This window comes from Pteronotus mesoamericanus, unplaced genomic scaffold (assembly GCF_021234165.1).
Source record: "Pteronotus mesoamericanus isolate MK-2021 breed Mesoamerican mustached bat unplaced genomic scaffold, CSHL_Meso_final contig_33, whole genome shotgun sequence".
Classification (NCBI taxonomy): Eukaryota; Metazoa; Chordata; class Mammalia; order Chiroptera; family Mormoopidae; genus Pteronotus; species Pteronotus mesoamericanus.
The window spans coordinates 3,210,650-3,229,199 of NW_026555135.1; the positions used below are offsets into that span (position 1 = coordinate 3,210,650).

An 18,550-nucleotide genomic window follows, 5' to 3' on the forward strand; every position below is an offset into this window, starting at 1 on the left:
GCAACGTGCCAGCAGTGGTGGGAGCTGGGACTCCCTCCCCGTAGCCCACTCTGCTGAAAAGCCATTTCTTCTGTTAAGCCTTTGTCAGGATAAGTATTCTTGAAGTAATCTCTTCCTCTTAGCACCCAAAATGTGCTTCCTTTTTGTTCCTTACAGCTTTCCACCTCCTTTGCTGGAATTAAGTGCTTATCTTGCGTCTGTATTAAGCATGTTTTTTAAAGGTGTTTCAACATCTGTGGCCTTACTGACCCTGAGGAAACTGACCCCACCCTCACTCCAGGACTGGCCATTCCCAGAGACAGTAAATGTTCCTTTCATATGCAGACCAACCAACCCGAAGACCGTACCCCACACCTCCTTTCCTGGGTTCTCACACGCGCGGGCCACTATCCTCCTGCCCTAAGCATCCCAGCGCCAGGTACCAGACAACTGCAGACAGTCCCTGTGCTCCAGAGCCCACTGAATGTATTCAAACTAGCCAATCAGAAACCTGCGTAGCCTGCTTAGCCTGCCTCGCCCATTTCTTCCTGGAAAAAACACAATAAAGGCTTTTGACTCATTTTCTGTCACTCCTCCTGCCTTCTGACCAATCCTGCTGCTTCCCCATGTGGCCCTGCATGGCGTGGTGTGTGGCCTGCCCCTTCCTCTTGAGAATAAATGCCTTTTCAGTGCCAGCCATCACCCGATCTATTGGTTTACCGTAACTGATAATAAGAAAGCCTATGTTTTAAAGCAGCCGCCCATACTAAACTAGAAGCAAATTGAAGATAAATTCTCTCTTTGAACAGTTATTAGATTAACTCAGTGTCTTGGTCACTGTGGGTGTTCAAAAAATACTTGTTGAGTTGATTTTAAAAATTAGTCAAGAAACTTAAGTAAAGCCTTCTATTGGTGATTTTGTTCTCTTTGGAAGGCGGGGGCGGAGGGGTTAGAATTTTAAGTCAACTTTGAAGGTGCTTCCAAACTTAATGTTGTTTTTCTCAAGCAAAAGTGTAAAAGTGAATGGCAGGCCATGTGGAATGGTTGGGTTATCACGGGCTCCCTTCAATCATGCAAGGAAAGTATTTACTGACACTAAGTTGAAAAAGACTCAGTTCCAGCTTTCTAATTTGCCATGAAAACAGATAACAGATATGACTCACAAACACTTAAAAGGGCAGATACACATCCAATAAAATAAACTCCACTATTTATAATGTCTTGAATGGGCTAACTTTAAAATTTTTTTTTATGATAACTACCTCCATTAAAAGAGTAAATGCAGTCACCCAGCATAAATAGGATGAATTGTTTTCATAGAAGTTTTTTTTTTGTGACTATAAGGAAAATATTATTTTTTATTTTTTTATTGTTCAAATACATTTGTCTCCATTCTCCCATGACCACCTTTCCCTGCCCGCCTGCCTCCTCCCTCCCTCAATCCTTTCCCACTTTGACTTTGTCCATGGGTCCTTTATACATGTTCCTTGACCTTTCCCTTTCCTTTCCCCGACACCCCCTTCCCTCCTTCCCTCTTATTCTGTTGGTTTCTTTTTTCGCTCAATGTGTCTGGTTATATTTTCCTTGCTTGTTTGTTTTGTGGATTAGGTTCCACTCTAGGTGAGATTATATAGTATTTGTCATTTACCCCCAGGCTTATTTGATTTAGCATAATGCCCTACAGTTCCATCCACGCTGTCGGGATGGGTACTAGCTCCTACTGCCTTTATGCTGCACAGTATTCCATTGTGTAAATGTACCATTGTTTTCTGATCCACTCATTTACTGATGGGCACTTTGGTTGCTTTCAGCACCTGGCAATTATAAATTGTGCTGCTATGAACAGTGGGGTGCATAGGTTCTTTTGAATTGGTGTTTTTGGGGGTTTTTTTGGTGTGGCATCATTTACAGGCTTTTCTTAGGTTTTTTTTATTATATTTTTTAATTTATTTTTTCAAATACATTTGTCTCTGCCTACCCCCACCACATTCCCTTGCCCCCTCCGTCCTTCCCTCCCTCAGCTCTTCCCCTTTGGTTTTGTCCATGAGTCCTTGCTATATGTTCCTTGACTTTCCCCTTCCCTTCCTTTCCCCGCCCCCCCTTCCCTCTTGTCTCTGTTGATTTCTTTTCCTTTCAGTGTAAAATATTTCTATATGATGAGGCCCTAGCCAGGTAGCTCAGTTGTTTAGAGGGTCATTCCAATACACCAAGGTCATGGGTTCAATCCCTGGTCAGGACATACAAGAATCAACCAATGAATGAATTAAAAAGTAGAACAAGTCAATGTTTCTCTTCTCTCTCTCCCCTTCTTCTTCTCTAAAATTAATAAATATAATTTTTAAAAATAAAATAATACATTTCTATCTGGTGAGATGTGAAATATTTGAGCAAGCAAAAAAAAAAAATTAAAATAAAATAAAAAGGATGGACCTGCAAGTTGCTTACTGAGAGAGAAGAGAGCACTGGACCAGGAGTCCAAAAAGATTTAGACTCGATTCTCTACTCTGAAACCTACCTCTGTGTGCCACTGGGCAAATCATAAACCCAGCTGTCATCCCTAGCTGTCTCATCTGTAAAATGGGAGGTCAGGACAAAGTACATCTAAAACTCCTTCTGGTCAGCAAACTGCAGTGAATTTAAGGCTCTGAAATGAGGAAAGAAAGAGAAAGAAAAAAGAAAATAAAAGAAAGGAAGGAAGGAAGGAAGGGAAGAAGGGATGGGGAGGAAATGACCTTTATTATGATGTTTTGATTTAACAGTGGTGCAAAATTGAAAGCAAGTAAAATGTCCAGTAATAGGAGACAGTTAAATAAAATATGCTACATCCAAGTGATAGAACAGTATACAATCATTTAACTGATGTAAATAAGAGTTCATAATGCCTTGGGAAAAACTCAGAAATACTAAGGTGGTCCTTACTGAGCCCCTATTTGTTCAAGCTCCCCTCACACATCGCTGCCAGCCCCTGTGACAGCTCTCATGGTGGCTGCTCTCACCCCATGTCCTGCTCAAGATCATGCAGAACTGGATGAACCGATGAGAAAAAGAACTGGCCTCAGCAATGAACCAATCTGAGAACACTGACTGAAATGGCCTTTCCAGCAGGTATGCACATTTCAGCTGGTGATAACCTACTTTCCCTTCAAATATGACTCGTCACTTAAGGATGCAGCGTCTGCCATTGGGGCATAAGTGCTCTGGGGGCAACAGGAATGATAAGGTCTCTGGTTGTACTAGCAACAACGAGAAATGATCCAGATATACACTTCTTACCCCATTATGTCACATTCTAGGGTCAACGCAGCATTTAGATATTTTCAGAAATATCTAAGCAAAACAATCCCCCATTCTTACTCCCTGTTGGAAGAATATTTTTTCTTTATGCACAGGCATTACCAAAGTTGCTTAAATATACAAGAAATGCCCAATTAAAAAACTGGTAAAATGACTAAAATGGGCATCTATGGCTAAGATGGCACAATAGCATTCATTTGGGAATATCCATTTTGGATCAATACACCATGTTGACCTCAGTTACTCATTTTTAACCAGACAGATGGGGACGCAAATGCAGGGGACTTTTCACACCAAGTCCTGTGCTTTTTTTCTCAAAACTAAATGCCTTACTCAAAAGAACTTTGTACAAAGTGGAACACAAAACCGGAAATGCATGATTTCAACTTTCTAAATAAATGCACAGAGAAAAAGACAAACTAACGCCAAAATTAAAGCATCTGCTTATGAGGGGGGGATTTGAGGTGACTAAAATTTTTGTTTTCTACTTTTCTACTAAGTTGTACTTTAAAAAACAACAACTGAGTTTCCTTTAAAGGAAGGGGGAGAAAGGGAAGGAGGAAGAGAGAGAGGCAGGGAGGGAAACAGAGAAATGCTGCTGCTCTCATGGCCTCAGGTGATCCTTCTGGGCACAGCTGCGGGAGGCGCGGCGTTTTCTGGAGGTCCCCTCTGAGCGCCTGGACGCTAGTTTGGCCGTGCTCATGCCACCCTTCCTCTCTCAGCTCCCACACCATTAAACACACACCAGTCTGTCACTTTTGGTTCCACTTGATTTCCACTCTCCCTTCTGGCTGGCAGCCATAAGTCCTCTTGGCAACCTCCGTTCTGGTTACCATGGATACCCTCGACTCACAGACAGGCGGCTGCTCTGAACAGATGGTCGCCAGCACTGGGCAGGGAACAGACTGAGGGGACCTCTGAGTGATCCATCACCCTGCATCCTTCTGTTCACTCCTTCCCCAACACACTAAACAAACACATGTACACAAACACATCTTTCCCTAGATTCTGCTTGGTTTTGGCCTTGGCAAGGGACTCAATGGCATTTTAAATATCACAAACACTAAAAGAACAATTGCTTATCTTTTTCGAACACCTATTAGACAATGGTCTGTGAAGTGCTTTGCATTCAAAGGGAAATAAATAATTTACCAGAACAGTTTAAGGAGTTCAATTTTTCTGACCAATTCAAACATGATTGTTTGGGCCAAGTTTTTTGGAGGATTGGTGTGAACTATTGATGTGCATATGAATACTCTCAGAAGCATACTGAAATTTCAGGTTCCTGGGCTAGGTTTTAGAAATTCATATTCAGAAAGTCTGGGGTAGGACCCAGGAGTCTGGATTGGGCCCAGGAATCCGCACTGTAAATAAGCACTCCATGCGGTTCCAATGCAGGTTGGACCACTTGAGAGAAAACCTTTCCTAGCACAGGTATTCTCAGGCTTTACACTGTCCATGGGTCTTTTAAAAATGCAGTCTGACTTAGTGTGTCCAGGCTAGTACCTGAGGTTCTGTATTTCTGATTAGTTCCCAGCAAAGGCTGATGCTGCAGATCCATGGACCACACTTTGAGTAACAAGAACCTAGATGGTCAGCCTCCCAGAGGCTGGTTCATATCGCATTTACCTGCCAAAAGCCCAATTAGATAAGCCAGAAGACTTAGCAGGTATTCAATAATTTGGTTCAGAGAGAGCACAGAACAGTGGCCCCACTTCCTGCCAGTGCACTCCATGAGCAGGACTAATCTTTGATGCTGAGCCATCGGTGGCCACATTGCTAGTTATATCCCTGCCATTTCCCAGCAGGAAGTCTATACCCAGGCCCCTTATACTATCCCTGCTTCCTGTGCTTGGTTTCTCAAGCCTTTGCACATGCTATTTGGGGCATCTGGAATGCACGACCTTTACCTCCTGGCCTTCATTACCTGGAACCTTGCTGACTATGCCGCAGCATCTTGGCACGCCCTGTCTATACATCACCAGCAACCAACCTGAAGACATAACAAAACATCTTACTCATAATAGCAACAAAATCTAAAAAAACACCTGGTGGGGGAAAAAAAGGCCTTTTTGAAAAATATAAAAGAAGACCTGAGTAAATGGAATGACATATCTTGTTTATTCATTGAAAGACTCAATATTATACAGATATCAATTTTTTGATTAACCCATAACTTTAACCCAAGCCCAATCAAAATCTTAAAAATAATTTTTGTGGCTCAATCCAAAATAAATATGGAAGGGTAAATGTCTAATAAAGACCAACACAATTCTGAAAAAGAACAACCTGCTCTGTTAAAAATCAAAACATTACAAAGCTATAATAATTAAGTAAACATGATATTTGTCAGGAATAGACAGTTGATCAGTGCAACAAAATAGAAAGCCCAGAAACAGATCCACACAGAAGAGGGAACTTGCTATAAGATAGATGAAACTTTTTAAATAGGTGGGGGGCATGGGAGGAGGAAGTGATCTGTCAAACAAATGGATTTGGGACTGTTGGCTTTCCACATAGAACATGAAAATGCATCCTTATCTTACACTATGCACAAAAATGAATTCCAGATGTGTTACAAACCTAAATGTGAAAAACAGACCTTGTAACCATCAGAAGAAAATATTTTAAAAACTGTGTACCAATTTGGATGGCTTAGGAATAAAAAACATAAGCCGTAAAGGCAAAGACTAAATAAACTGAGTATATTAAAATAAAAAAATTCTGTGTGGCAAAAGACACTATAAACAAAGGTAAAAGACAAGCCACAGGAAAAAAAAGATTAGTAATCAGAATCACTATAGATCAATAAAGAAAGATAATACTCTAATAAGACAATGGGCATAGAGTCTGAATATACAATCCCCATAAGAGGACTGCAAATTGTCAATAAACACATGAAAAGCTTAATTTCACTGAAAATCAGGGAAATATGACCTTAAAAATGTACCATTTCCACACGATGAAATCTGCAGAATTTTAACTGACATTATAAGTAAAAGGGATACTTTTATACACTATTAGGTGAAGTATAAGAGAGTCCAGTCCGTAAAAATAAAACAATTTTCCAACATTCAGTGAAATGTGAATAACCCAAGATCCCACAATCTTATTTTTAACTCAAATCTATTTCTGTTTAAGACATGTATAAGGATATTTACTGCAGCAGTACTTGTGATACTTAAAAATTAGGAAAAGCTAAATATAAATAGAGAAGATAAATGTGTGATATATTCATATGTTGACAGATTATCCAGCCATTAAAAAGAAGGAACTGTATATGAGTGGGTGTTTATGTATTCTTGTTCGTATTTTTTCAAGATATATAATGTTAGTGACAAAAATAAAGTGACAGAATGATACCTACATTGGATATCATGTAAGTAAAGACACACAGGTGCAGCGATGCCCCACATGGTTGATGATAAAGAGGCCCACGCACCCAGGTCCTGCCAGTGGTGCCCTCCGCGGGGCGGCGTGAGGAGCGGAGAGGGTCTGGGCCAGGTAGGCAAAGAGAACTGTACTATGGAAAAAAATGTTTTAGCGCTAAAAAGATGGGAAGTAAATGTAATAAAATGTTAACTTTAAAAATTCTGACTAGTGAGAATATGGGTGTTATACTATTCTTTGTAGTATATTTTTTAAAGTTTTAAAAAAATAGAAAATGCTTTGAAGGTTTCTCGGACAAGGTACCATCAGATATTTAGAGAGGAATGAGGGCAGTATCAAACGGATAAAACAGAATCCTTGGCCATGAGCTCCCTCTTGCTACCCTGTGTTATCTACAGCAACCCGCGTGACACGGGCGCTTTGGTGTCATGCACTGAGGTCTTTAAGGAGATCTTGGAGTGGGGGTGAGTGAGACGGGATTGGGCCAAAGCCCTAGTGGCAGATGAAGAAAAGGAAGCCAGAAGGGCGAGAGGCTCGTCCAGGGTCACACAGGAGATGGAGCAGACATCAAGGCTCATTTTAACTCTTCAGGGCCGAGCTCAAGTGCCACTTCTTCAGAAGACAGCTCCAACTCCTGGTCTAGGTTAGGCCTGTCAGTTCCCTTAAATGCTCTGTTAGCACCTTGTACTTTCCCTGCCTAAAATGTATCACAGCTGTATTTAATAATTAGCCATTGGAATGCATGTAACACCATATCTGTCATTACAGTGCTCACTCCACGACAAACTGCGTCTTGTTCATAGCTGTAATCCAATGACTTAGTTCAGAGCCTCTTCTGAGTAACTGCTCTCCTGGTGTCTAAACTGGTGTGCATTTGGATTCCACACTCATTTATAAGTATTAATATTTATCATTACAACTGCAAAGACCTCCATGTTTACAAAACATTTTCACACCCACGCAACCTATGACATGTATAATACGGCCCCATTTTCTTGAGAAAATCGAGGCTCAGAGACTTGAAATAATTTCACCAAGGTTATATAAATGGAAAGGCTGGGATTTGAACTGACTTTATCTGATGCAAGTTGTTTGACCCACTACTAAACCATGGCTACCAAATCAGTAGCTGTGATTACTAATTTCCCTTATGTTCCTCACTTTTTCTTCAGAATTCTTCCCTCTTCTCTCACTCCCAGCCCTATAAACCTTTCTTGGTCATAAGTGTTCATGTTTCTGCTGCTGCATCATCTCCCTCACCCTCCTCTTTTTCCTCCATCATCATCATCATCATCATCATCATCAATCATCACAACTGTCTTCATCATCAAATTTCTCCCTACTATTGAAATAGGAATGGATACAGAATAAGTCAGGATGTCCAAAACTGTGGACCTCATAGTCATATCCCAGAGCCTAGCTCAGTGTCTTATTCATACAAAAATACTCAACAAATACAAACTGAATTGCATTGAAAGAATTGCATATGAATTGAATATGAGTTGAATTTGTTCATTCACAAAGTAATACTCTGTACCAAAATCACTCCATTTAGATAAAGATTAAAGAAGCACTTAGCCCTGGCCAGGTGACCCACTTGGTTGACATTGTCCCATGCACCAAAGTTCCTTGTTTGATTCCCAGTCAGGGCACATATCTAAATTTCGGGTTAGATCCCCAGTTGGGGACTGTGCAGGAGGTCACCGATCTCCCTCCCTTCCTTCCTTCCTTCCATCCTCCCTGCCTCCCTCCCTTGTTCCCTCATTCCCTCCCTCCCTTTTTCTTTTTCTTCCTTGTTCCTTCCTTTGTTTTTCTTTCTTCTCCTCTCTCTCTCCCTTCCCACCTCTCTCCCCACTCCTCTCTCTCTCTCAAATCAATAAACATACCTTTGAGTGAGGATTAAAAAAAAGAAGAAGCACTCATAAAGTATTGCCTTCTCACAAATGTGGTTTGGATTAGGACCATTATGATAAGCTAAAGGGCTCCCCAGAGAATGGTGGTGTTAGGTTAGATTCTCAGCAGCTAGAAACACCAGGCCTCTCTCCAATCCACGGCTGGCCTTTGGCAGACTTGAGAGATGCTGGGTCAGGGCTTCTTTGAGGACTCACAACAACCCTCTCATGGTAGAGCTCTCTTCTGTGTATCCTTAGGTGCTGAATCTTATGGAGTGAATTATGGCCCCATGCACCACAAATAAATACCACTTATTTGTTGTCTTTTTTTTTTTTCTTTAAAGCCTTGATGCAGCTCCTGGGGAAGCCCCACACAAAATGGTCACAGCAGCCAAAGACTAATACTGTTTCACAATGACTCCTGTACCTTGTATCCTTGGTTGCTATGAGAGATGCATTGGTTATCCATTATATATGAAGACAAAGAAACTCTCACACATACATCAGTGCCCTATTGCTTTCATTTGTAAGAAAATAAGAGAGTGACTATGTCACTTGGAAAGAATAAATGATGTGCTTAATAAGGCACAGTCAAACCAAGTATTCTCAGGCACTTTGTCCGAGAGGTTATTTGCTACTTAAATACAGACTCTGCAACTTGGCAGCACAGTAGCCTTTCCTCAATAATATAGAGCAGAGATTGGCAAACTGCAGTCCATGAGTCAAATCTGGCCCTCTGCCCTAAGAAAGGGTATTTTAGGTAAATATTTGCAATTAATATGATGAAAGGGAATGCTAATTTTGAATCTCATTTCAGCAAACATTATTCCCCTTTTAAAAAATCCATACTTCTCATTAGTAGAACTACATTACAAAAGACTTGCATTCAATTATTATTTTTAATTTCATCAATAAAATTTTTGGGAAATTTGTTTTCTCATACTACATAATATTTAAGGGCTGGCAAAGCCTAAAATACTTACTGTCTATCCCTTTACAGGTTTGCTTATTGCTGCTGATCTAGACCTTTCCACACTTGTCTCCTGCCATGTCATTCCTCACACTCGGAACACTCGTCATTCCTGAATTTCCGTGGCTGCCCAAATGCACGTCCAGCTCTCCATGCCCCAGCTGTCCCTTCTGCCTGGAACGTGCCACCTCCTTGCCCTCCTGATTGCTCTCCCTACTGAAATAAGATTGCTCTTCCAAGACCAAGCTCAGATGCTACCCTCCTGTCTGAAGTCTTCCTTGATCCTCCACATCAAACTAAAATATACTTATAGAAAATCTTGTATCTGAGCACTTCATGGCTCTCTGAAGAAATTCAGAACGTGTGCACACAGAAGTGCAAAATTACCTCTTTATATTAGCCAAGGGGTACTTAAACCCACTGGGGACAATGACAAAGAGGATAGTTGCTCTTTACTGAGTGCTTACTGTGGACTAGGCACTATGCTAAGTACTGTACATATATCATTTGTTCATTTGTTCAATTAATATCCATTACGCATCTCCTAAATACCATGCACTAACTTTGGTGCTAGGGGTGCAATGGCAAATAAGAGAGGTAAAACAGTCAAAAACTTAATGGAATGTTAAGTCTTTCAACAACCTTGCAAGGTAGGTATTATTGGTTCTATTTTACCAATGAGGAAACAAAAATCAGAGACGACAGGGTAAGTAACTTGCCCAAAGATATAGGTAATAAGGGGTGAGCAGGATTTGGATGCAAAGCCCCAAACAAAGCTAAACATCTAAGAGAAGCTGGAATTACTAGTAAGTATTGCACTCTTAAATGGCTTTCTTTGTTTTTATATTATTGTTATAGACCTCAAGGAAGAGACATAGACTCCCTAATTTTTGCCTTTCCAGTGGAAATAACTCCATGCTTTTGACCCACTGCACAGGTACACCTCCTTCAGGGATGGTGTCTAATTTAGATTGAGTCAGAACCCTGCTTTCTTCTACATTCCCTTAATACCCTGTGCATTTTTCTGCTATTGTACTTAATACCATTTTTAAAGCATGTTTCTCTCACAGGATCTCTTTTAGGACATGTGCTATATGTAATTCATTTCTGTACCACCAAGTCCTAACATAGTGCCTGATACAGACATGATAGATACTTACTAAATGAATAAATGAAAGAACTTCATTGGTAACCTACTCTGGTAATAATAAAAGCAGCCAGTACTTACTGTGATGGGTATGTACTGGCTAAAAGCGCTATCTCCCTCCATCTTCATCATGACTCTGTGAAGTCCCTACTGTGTAATTCTCTCAGTGTCATGCAGATAGATTTTAAGTTACAGAGTGATGATTCAGACCATTTTAATGGCCACCACATCCTTCACAGGACATCTCCCCGGACTCATACAACCATCCTCTCCATGAATCTTCCAACAATTAACCAACCCTTGTTGTGGCCCTAGGGAGCTCGGGGCCCCGATTTTAGCCCTCACCAGGCCCTGCCTGGTACTTAGATACTCGCATCCGTGTTGCCTCCCTCACAAGACAGCAAACTCCTGTGAGCAGGGATCATGGGCTCTGCACCTCGAATCCTCAGTGCTCATACCTCCAGCCATCACATGCTCTTACAATGCTACATTGAACTTGGAATAAAAATAATATTAAGCCCATTGCATTATTATTGTGATATTATAATCAAATAAATCTAACCTAATTCCCCGCTTTTATAGTATAAGCCTCTTTCACAATGGACTAAAAAAGCCCTGAAGGATAGGAAGGATTTAGAAAGAATATGGGAGGAGGGGAGAAGGGAAAGCTGAGCAAAATCCAGCCATAGTTATATGTGGGGCTTGTCAAGGCCTAGCTCAGGCCATCATTTGGCTAGATCGCCTGCTGAGGCCCTTGTGATTTTAATGTAAAACCCAAACTGAGAACCTCCAGGAAAGAGCATCAGGTGTGTTATGAGAAGCAGTGGGCAAAAAAATGCTGGAAGCACCAGAGAGGTCCGATCCTGGAAAGCCTTGAGGCCAGTGTGCCTGGACCGTGCCCTGGAGCTAAAGGGGACCCATGGACAATTCAGGATCAGAAGCAGTGAGACCACCTACCTCTCTCCGCCGTAGAAGCACACTGGGGAGGGAGAAGGGCCTGGGCTTAGGAGAGCTGGAACCACAAAGACAGCTTGAAGGGCGGGGTGGGCGGCACACAGTAGCCCTCTCTGGAATGACACGTTGAACTGGGGGACATGGCAGGGGTCCACATGAACTTACAGCTAAGACAGAGCTGTAGGCTGGAATGACGACAACCAGGTTCCTGAGCCAGCTCAGCCACTGCCTGGTTGGGTGACCTTCGTCCCCAGGCCTCCTGGACTCATCTTTAGAGAGAGAGATGTATACCTTAAAAGGCCACTCTGAAGTCTAAATTTTAAAAAATATGTTAAAGCAATTGGCAGAGGGTAAGCACTCAGCAAATGAGGTTGAAACTCAATTGTGTCTCTGTTCTAACATTCTGCTCTTTTGCATTCTGCCATTGTCTGCCTTTTGCCTATCATTATAGTTTAATAGAAAACAATTCTTAGGGGCTAAGAAGATTGTAAAAATGCACTCTAGGATATGCCACAACATGGGCCAACTTTTTCAAATCATTGCGTGAAACAGACGGTGACCACAGGGCACAGCGCAACGGAGGAAGCAGTGCTTCAGAGAGGCACTTACGGTGGGTTTTGTGGCTTGGAGCCGGGGCTCAATTTTCCCACCATAACAGGTTATACTGTGCTCGGTCCTGCAAAACCCTCTTCATTCAGCTGAAAAACAAATAAACAAAGACAATGAACTATGCTAGGATAGTGAGAACAGAGAGGCGTACTCTTATGTCATACACATGGGGGGTCGTTCCTGCAGGCATGCACCAGAGGCAGGGGAGGTGGAGGTTGGGGTGATGGGGGGCCTATGCTCTCGCTCTCAGATGGGGATGACACACAGACACCAAAGGTCCATCCTCGACTGATTCTTCTTCTGCTCACCCCTGCTACATTGGCACTGGCTGGGCTCTGGCCTTCTTCTCGTCTCGCCCTCTTTATTTCCTTCTCACCCTGACACCTGGGGGTTTGACCCTCAGTGATAGCTCACTGTCCAGATCTTTTTTCTGTTCTGCCCTTTCTCCTGAGCATCAAACCTATATCTCCCTTCACTTAGTTTGTAATTTGTTTTTTATTTTTTGTTGAGGGAGGAAATATATAGAATAAAGTCTGTAAATCTTAAATGTTCACATGTATAGACCCAGAGAGCCACCACCCAGGTTAAGCTGTAGAACATTCCCAGCATCTCAGAAGGTTCCCTCATGCTCCTTCTCAGCCAACTACCCACCCACCGCTGAAGGTCACACTATTTTGACTTACGTCACCATCAATTACTTTTGTCTATTTTTGAAATTCATATAAATGGAATTATTCAGTAAGCGGGCTTGTATCTGGTTTCTCTCACTCATCATCATGGAGATTTATCCATATTATTAATAGTGCAGTAAGTTTCTTTTTTATTGCTATATAACAATGATTCTCAACCTGAGGCCATTTTGCTATACCCTCATGAGGGCGGATGGCTTTTAGAAATATCTGGAAATATTATTTAAAAAATTTGTGATCTTACCTGAGGACATTTTTTTTCATTGCTTTTAGAAGGAGAGGAAGGGAGAGGGAGAAACATCAATCTGAGAGAGAAACATCAATCGGTTACCTCCTGCCTGCAACCAGACTGGGAATTAAACCCGCAACCTAGGTATGTGCCCTGACTGGGTATCAAACCTATAACCTTTCGATTACTGGATGATACTCCAAACAACTGAGCCACACAGGCCAGGGCTGGAAATGTTTTTGATTGTCACGCCTCAGGGTGAGTGCAGTGGGGAATGCTACCTGCATGGAGTGGGTAGAGGCCAGGGAGGCTGCCGAACATCTCACAACACACAGGACAGCTCCTCACAACAATGGTCCAAAATGCCAATAGTGCTGAGATTAAGAAACCCTGGATACTAGTTTTCTATAGTTCCTGTAACAAATTACCACAAACTAAATGACTTAAAACAACATAAATGTATTATCTTAAATGTATGACTGTTCTGTACTTCAGAAGTCTTAAATAGGCCTCACGGGCTAAAATCAAGGTTCAACAGAAGCAAGGTGTTCCTTTTGGAGGCTTGAGGGGAGAATCATTTCCTTGTCTTTTCCAGCTTCTTAAAGGCTGCTGACATTCCTTGGCTCCTGTCCCTTTTTTTGTCCTCAACGCCAATAATAGCTGGCCAAACCATTATCACACTGCATCACTGTGGCATCAATCCTTTCACTCATAAGGATGTAATCTGATTACAGTGGACTCATTCCAGGATACTCGCCCACCTCAAGATCCTTCACTTAATGACATATACAAAGTTCCTTTTGCTTTGTAATGTAATATATTCACAGGTTCCAGCAATTAGGATGTGGATGGGTGAAGGGAACATTATCCTGTCTACCATACTCTGCCATATCACATTCCACTGAATGATTTATACCACAATTTATCCATCCTATTGTTGATGAACATTTGGTCTGTTTTTTACTTTTTAGCTCTTATTAATAAAGCTGCTATATACATTCTTGTACAAGTCTTCTGCACATATTTCTGCCAGGTATATACTCAAGTTGTGCAATTGCCGGGTCATAGGGTAAAACATAGGTTTAACTTGAGTAGATAACACTAAAGAGCTTTATAAAGTGATTATGCTGACTTACCCCCTTACCAGCAGGGTGGGCTTCTCTTTTCACTTCCACCAAACATCCCCATGTAGACCTTCCAGAGACACCTCCAATTCAACTTCTCCAAAACTGTGCTATCTAGCTCAGAGAACAATTGTTTTCCCAGACATCTAAGGCATGAAATCTGGGAAGCACCTAGACTCTTCCCTTTCTGCCCACTTGCAATTAGCCATGACATCATTTTATTCAGTAGCATCAGTGCTTTTATACAGTCTTTCCTTGCTGGCAGTCTTCATGTTCTCACCCAGTCCTTCCTGGACCCCAGGTTCCCAGCCTAATCCCCTCCAATCCAGCCTTCCCACTGCTGTCACAGTCACCTTTTCTAAAATCCAAAACCTAATCCTGCTTCTTCCCTTTGCTTACAGGGTAAAGGAGCTGGTCCCAGCCTATCTACCCCCTGTACCTTCAACCGTTCTGCACTCATTCAATGAGACCTCTAAGTTCTGCCTGCACAGAACTGCTTAGAATTGGCTCAGATTGTTGCTTTCCCCCACTTCATCTCATCTTTGAAGATTCAGTCTACTAGTTCCTTCTCTGCTGGACGCTCTGCCTGACAATCTTCAACTCAGGTAGACTTAACCCCTTCTCTCCTCTGTGCCCCACCCATACCCTGCACAAACTTTTTATCAGGGCACCTCTAACTTTTCCCTTGTCTCTGCCTAATAAACATAAACCTTTTAAGAGCAAGGACTACTTTGTCATCCTAGGAATTAGCCTGATATGTAGTAGACACCAGTCAATGTTTACTGGAATGAAACTGAATTGAGACAATACATGTTAATGTAACAGAGAGGAGGTGCTGTACCAGGAAGTAGTGATAATAGTATCATTTCTGCAGAGCCACTACAGAGATTTCTATCAGCCTGCCAGGCACATAGTAGGCACTCAATTAGCTACTGTTATTATTTCTAATGGTGAAAACTAGATCTTCAGTGAACAGGAAGAGCATTTTTAGCTTGCTGGGCAAGGCCCATCTTGCAATTGTCTTCATTTAATAAAGAATTATAAGCTCACCTGTCTACATTCATATACCTGACATAATTTGTAAAGCCAAAGCTGCATGGATTAGGGAGATTAGGGACATTTGTTAAATTATTTTATTTTTGTGTCTGGAACATTGATTAATTTTTAGTGATTGTTGATTTGGAATTATCACCGCCTTGACTTTTTTTTTTTAAGTTCATATATGCATTAGTTGGCAATTTTTCCTAGAAGAGCAACCAAGGATTGATTGCATATACCTTATCTCCTCTCTTCTTTGTGGGTTAGTCTCAGGCAGCATTATACCTCTGAGAGTTACCTGCACAAGGTCAACCTATGATCTGGCCAGGTGCTCTGCACCAAGTAATTCCTCAGTAAAAATTTCCAAATGGGCATAAGACATCACGGAAATATTCGATGTGGTTTCCAATGTAAGTTTCTCTCCTAGTTTTCTTTCTTCACCTCTGCTCACTCCTTCTTTGTCTTTTTCATGGCATTCCCTCTGCTGTCCGTACCCACAAATACTTGTATCACTCAGGGCTCCATTCTCTGATGGCTAAGTTTCTCTACTCCTTCTCTAGGAATGATCCACCTCCTCTTATGGCTTTAATAATATCCACAGGGTGTTTCAAATCTATATTTACAGCCCAGCTCTCTCTCCCGTGCTTCAGATCCATTTACTCCATGGCCCATGAACACTTTTTGTCAGATATCCGAGAGAAACCTCAAATTCTAGATATTAAAAAATAAGCTCAACTTCCATCCTGACTTTTTTTCCTCCACTGTATTTATTATAAATCACCAATCCCACAGCCGTAGCTCTGGCTTTATCATTCTGTGCACATTATTTCAATGGCTTCCTTAAAGGCCTCCTTTTCTCTAACTTCCCCTGGTTGCCAGCCCGTTTGAGCTACTTAGAGTCCTTTAATGACTCATTTCTTTAGAGGAAAATCCAAACTCCCTAGCCAGGAATATAAGACTGTTCCTAACCTAGCTCATGCCTACCTCTCAGAGCAGAAAAAGAAAAGGAATAGTAAAAAATAAGAGCAAATTTTACTGGAAAAAGAGATGATCAACAAAACCAAAATTTGATCCTTTGAAAAAACTGAAAAACTAAACAACCTCAGTTAAGACTAATCATGAAAAAAAAAGAAGGCATAAATTGATATTAGATATGAAAGAGGACATAACTACAGATAGATTATTCTTAAATCCACAAGCAAATGCTATGATCAATTTTATGTCAATAAATTTAAAAATTAGAAAAAATATAACATTTCCCACAAAATATCAATAGCTAAAATTAGGTCGAGAAGAAATACAAAAGCTGAATAAATGAATAAAGACAGTAAATGGTTGGTAAAAAAAAAAAAATCTACTAGTGAAAAAGATACCAGGTACAGAAATCTATACAGGAGAGTCTGATCAGATATTTAAGAAAAGGCCGTTGTTGTATGAATTGTTCCAAACAACTGAAAAGAAGGGAAATCTTATTTAATTTTTTTCTTGAAAAATTAAAAATTCCTTAATTTTTTATTCCTGGTACCACTACCACAATTTACAGGGCAATATACCTGATGTAATGAAAAGAAAAAGACAAAGCTACAACAGATAAAAGACCTCAGCAATGTACATCTAATTGACACTACATTGCATTAATCAATAGCTGCCCTCTTTGCAAACTGTGGCTATGGCCGTCCTGAACAAGAAGGGTTTTTCCTGTTTAAGCTGCAGTAACTTTTCTGACTATGGATCATCGTTCCTCCTGTGGCAGATTTTTACAGTTCCTCTAACGCATTTGGGACGACGGTCTCAAAGTAACCTGCAGCTTTCCTGACAACTCCTCGCTCTCTCTCCTGCTACGAACTGTAGCCCTTTTCTGCTGAGTTTTTCGAACCTTCTGCTACCATATCCACCACTTCCACCACCAGATCCATTACCACCACCATAGGGGCTGCCCGAGCTTCTTCCACCAAAACTGCCCCCGCCTTTCATGGGTCCATAATTTGACTGCCGTTGTCCACTGTAATTTCCAAAATCATTATAGTTCCCACCACCACCGTAGTTCTCACCAAAATTCCCCCCTTCACTGTAACCATCATATCCTCCACCGCCACTACACCCACCACCGTGGTCTTCATATCCTGGTCCACCGCCATAGTCTCCTCTACTACTCTAACCAGGACCACTGCCGTAGTGGCCACCGTGACCTCCAAATCCATTATACCCACCATCACCTCCTCCATAACCACCTCTGCTGCCACCTCCACCATAGCCTCCTCTTCCACCAAAGTTTCCACCACGGCCAAAGTTTCCTCCGCCACCTCCAAAGTTTCCTCCACGGCCCATAAAGTTGCCAGATCCACCTCCACGGCCTCTTTGCAATCCAGCAGACTGCATTTCTTGTTTAGAAAGGGCCTTTTTCACTTCACAATTATGCCCATTAATAGTGTGGTATTTCTGAACAACAATTTTATCAACTGTATCATGATCATCAAAAGTTACAAAAGCAAATCCTCTTTTGCCCCCCACTCTGCCTATCTTCCATAACTTCTATGGTTTCAGCCTTTCCATACTTTTCAAAGTAGTCTCTCAAATTATATTCTTCTGTATCTTCTTTAATACCACCAACAAAAATTTTCTTCACTGTTAGATGGACACCAGGCTTTACAGAATCCTCTCTAGAAACAGCTCTCTTTGGTTCCACTACACGCCCATCAACCTTGTGTGGTCGAGCTCACATTGCGGCATCCACCTCTTTAACACAAGTGTCACAAAACAAAGCCCTGGAACATTATGTTTGGGGGTCTCTCATCACCACACAATCTGTGAGCGTGCCCCATCTCTCAAAATGTTCTCTTAAACTATCGTCTGTAGTTTCAAAGCTCAAACAACCAATAAACAGTTTTCTCAACTGCTCTGGTTCCTTTGGATCGTGGCCCTCCATTTTGAGACTGGACTCGCCTCTTCCAACTCGAGTTCAATATGGGACCCTAATTTTATAGATATAGCTTTAATTTCAATATTGCACAAAACCAATAGAAAAATGGGGACAAATTGTAAAGTAATTTTACTAATAAATATTTATGCAAACATTTCTTTAAACTTTTTTAATTGATTACAGTTTACATTCACTATTATTTTGTATTAGTTTCAGGCGTACAGCATAGTGATTAGACAATCATATACATTACAAAGTGCTTCCCATCATATTTCCAGTACCCAACTGGCACCATACGTATTTATTACAATACTA

The 18,550-nt window shown here is 41.3% G+C and overlaps 1 protein-coding gene and 1 pseudogene across 1 annotated transcript in view; both read right to left on the reverse strand.

The window, feature by feature from the left end:
- Positions 1–18,550, reverse strand: part of MAP6 (microtubule associated protein 6) — a 74,749-nt gene that overhangs the window by 49,010 nt on the left and 7,189 nt on the right. The gene's annotated exons all lie outside the window — the stretch shown is intronic.
- Positions 16,923–18,241, reverse strand: LOC129072760 (heterogeneous nuclear ribonucleoprotein A3-like; annotated as a pseudogene).